At 39.5% G+C, this 3,961-nt stretch overlaps 1 long non-coding RNA gene across 1 annotated transcript; it reads right to left on the bottom strand.

Annotated features, from left to right (window-relative positions):
* Nucleotides 1-349: 349 nt before the first annotated feature.
* On the bottom strand, nt 350-2,116 carry LOC110882890. Its single transcript, XR_002560277.2, has 3 exons — nt 1,987-2,116; nt 1,273-1,361; nt 350-563 (listed from the first exon to the last, which is right to left on the bottom strand). It is a non-coding gene; the product is annotated as an uncharacterized LOC110882890 (long non-coding RNA).
* Nucleotides 2,117-3,961: the final 1,845 nt, after the last annotated feature.

A 3,961-nucleotide genomic window follows, 5' to 3' on the forward strand; every position in this document is an offset into this window, starting at 1 on the left:
TGAGCGTGGTATCCAAGTGGATCCCGCTAAGGTAGAGGCGGTCATGAACTGGCAAGAGCCAAAGACGCCTACCGAAATTCGTAGTTTCCTGGGATTGGCAGGATACTACAGGAGGTTTATTGAAAATTTTTCGAGGATTGCTGCACCCTTAACCTCCCTAACCAAAAAGAAGGAAAAGTTTATTTGGGGCCCAAAACAGCAAGAGTCCTTCGAAGTTCTGAAGCAGAAGCTAAGCAACGCACCTGTGTTGACATTACTGGAAGGTATAGAAGAATTCGTAGTTTACTGCGATGCATCACTGTAACGTCCTAACTCGTTTTAACCAAAAGTCGCAGCGGAAATACGAACTTAAAAATTTTCCTTCATCATATTCATTCTAACATACTTAGAAATACATTAATTCACTCTTTTACCTTAAATACATTAATGCTTTCTATAAATTTATAAAAATCGGACATACTACTATTAAATTACGTGACCATGCACCCACATGTACAATCCATCTCTTGACTCGATCTTCAACCTTTTACACTCCATGATGAGAATCCACAGTTCTGTACAACCTGCAGACACCACGTACAATCACATCATTAGCAACCGGTGTCATCATATATAAAATTTAAACATGTATAATTAGGCGTTAACATATCATGCTTTCGCTTATGTTAGTCCATTCATCCATCCATTCAAACCACCCGCATTTGGATTTTGGCGCCTACCTTCAACTTCCGTCACTAGTATACCTGCATTCCCTATTTCATTCTAAATAGGAAAACGGTTAGCATCTTTAGATTTCATTCATACGAACATATCAATGTATACGCATAACAAGTCTCATTCATTTATACATATAACTATATTCCAATACATGCATACATACCCTTTTCTATTTGTACATGTGCTTGCAACTTACATTCTACACAATATTACTTTCAATCCCAAACGCACCCGTCAATACATGTAATTTGCATACACTTAATTCTCCATACTTACGAGTTTATAGTCATACTCTCCTATGATTCCCAATTACTTACTTACTAACTAACCCATACCTACGCGTATAACTTCTTATTTCATCTTTATGCATAATACCATCATGTAAGCTTCTTTCTTACCTATACTTAATAGAAACTATTTCTTAACCATTTTCAACACCTTTACCGTAAACTTACCTTATTACTTCCATTGTATCATACTTTCTCACATGATTCACAATAATCATTATACTACAATACATTTTACATCTAAAGTGTAGGTTCGGGATTCACTTACCTTTGCGCGTCCGTATTCTCGTTCGCTTACTTGATTGAGTCTTCTTAGCCCGTTAGCCCTCAATGCTCCCATCCATCTTGACATGATTCCTATACACTCATGTCATTACATTCACATTCTTATTAGCATATATGGTTATACTTATGAACAACCATACCGAATTCACATCTAACATATGACCTAGATAAAGCATACTCAACATCATTAATCCATTTAAACAAGCATAAAGCATACTCGACATCATCCCTACATAATCTTCACATGAACTATATATGTGTACCCATTACTTGCATACAATTTTCACTTATTATTGTCTTTTAGACATTTTATCAAACACTTGGCGTGCGTACTACTTCCTAAGCATAATGTACAAGTTCTTTAAGCATGTTCTTCCTTATTTCATCTTATGAACTATCACATTCAAACAAAATCTCATAATCATAAATTTCACTCCAAGTTTAACTATCTTAGTCTATCATGCAACACCTTATACAACACAAGATTACACTATAGCATCTTCAAGTTCATCATGATCATCATCTTCACACTCATGCAATGGGTTTCATTCTAAATCACCCAATTACTTGAAATTATTCATAACACAAGTTCTATTTGGTGTTTCTAACACCTCTACATGCTTAATTTCATACAATTTCATGGATTGATTATAACCCACTTCAAACAAGGTCACCAAATCTAAGTTTTAAGACATACCTTATGATCCCCTTGTGAAGGTGATCGTCAATTCATGTTCGGTTGTGAATTTGGGCTTCGTTTAGCCTTTCAATTTGGAGATTTTATGAAGTTTAGGGTTTTTGGCTCCATGGGAGCCTTCCTGCTCGTTCACGAACACACACACACACGATGTGTGTGTCTGTGTGTGTTGTTTTCTTTTAATAGAACAACTTTCAAGTTGTTCACTTTGGTCCCTCATGTTTCATTCTAATAAAATAAGGCTACAATCCTTCGTTTAATACCAACGATACTAATATTCAACTAGGTTAATTATCCCTAGTAAATATTCATTTACGGGTTCCCTTTTACTCCTAACAGTATTTTTACCCGTTCCTTTATATTACCCGAGTTTAAATTACCAAACCCATTTTTGGGGTGTTACAATCACACACAGGCATGGGGTGTGTGCTTATGCAGAAGGGCAAGGTTATTGCCTACGCTTCACGACAATTAAAGGTGCACGAAAAGAATTACACCACCCATGATTTGGAGTTAGGTGCCGTTGTATTTGCACTGAAATTGTGGAGGCATTACCTTTATGGTATTAAATTTGTGGTTTATTCTGATCACAAAAGCCTCCAGCACCTGTTCAATCAGAAAGAGTTGAACATGAGGCAGCGCCGTTGGATGGAGACCTTGAATGACTATGATTGTGAGATCAGGTACCATCCCGGCAAAGCGAATGTAGTCGCTGATGCCTTGAGTAGGAAAGAAAGGGTAAAACCTATTCGAATCAATGCCAAGAGCATTGAGGTCAAGAACAATTTAATTGAAGGGATATTAGCTGCACAACGAGAGGCTGTGTTGGAAGCTAATTATCCTAATGAAAAGTTAGGAGTAACTGAGGAGCAGTTGACTCTTAGCAAGGATGGAATCCTTAGACTGAACGGACGTATATGGGTTCCGATTTATGGAGGACTACGAGATGTTATCCTCCAGGAAGCCCATAGTTCCAAATATTCTGTCCATCCTGGTGCGGACAAGATGTATCAAGACTTAAAGGCAAACTATTGGTGGATAGGCTTGAAAAAGTCTGTGGCCGCCCATGTAGCAAAGTGCTTGACTTGTGCTCAAGTCAAAGCCGAGCACCAAAAGCCGTCTGGCTTGCTACAACAGCCTGAGCTTCCCGAGTGGAAGTGGGAATGTGTAACTATGGATTTCATAACCAAGTTACCCAAAACCAGGAAAGGAAACGATACAATATGGGTCATAGTCGATAGGCTGACTAAATCAGCTCATTTTCTATCCATCAAGGAGACGTATAGCTCCGATATGTTAGCCCAACTATATGTTGATAAGATTGTAGCCTTACACGGCATACCTGTGTCTATTATCTCCGACCGGGATACTAGATACACGTCTCATTTCTGGAAGAGTTTCCAGCAATCTTTGGGCACTCGTTTGAACTTCAGTACGGCTTACCATCCACAGACGGACGGTCAGAGTGAGCGTACCATTCAAACGTTAGAGGACATGCTACGCGCATGTGCGATCGATTTAGTTGGTAACTGGGATAAGAATCTACCCCTAATCGAATTCTCCTACAATAATAGCTACCATACCAGCATAAAGGCTGCGCCTTTCGAGGCATTATACGGTAGGAAATGTAGATCGCCTGTTTGTTGGGCGGAAGTAGGAGAGGTCCAATTATCGGGACCAGAGATAGTTTTCCAGACAACGGACAAGATTGTCCAGATTCGGGAACGTCTCAAGGCTGCCCGCGATAGGCAGAAGAGCTACGCTGATCCAAAGCGTAAGGATTTTCACTTCGAAGTGGGTGAAAAGGTGTTGCTTAAAGTATCACCCTGGAAGGGGGTGATGCGTTTCGGCAAGAAAGGCAAACTGAGTCCGAGGTACATAGGACCTTTTGAGGTCATTGAACGTGTCGGGTCAGTTGCCTATAAGTTGAACTTGCCTGAAGAGCTCAATGGAATTCACAATGTGTTCCACGTCT

The sequence above is a fragment of the Helianthus annuus genome, chromosome 10, assembly GCF_002127325.2.
Source record: "Helianthus annuus cultivar XRQ/B chromosome 10, HanXRQr2.0-SUNRISE, whole genome shotgun sequence".
Taxonomy (NCBI): domain Eukaryota; kingdom Viridiplantae; phylum Streptophyta; class Magnoliopsida; order Asterales; family Asteraceae; genus Helianthus; species Helianthus annuus.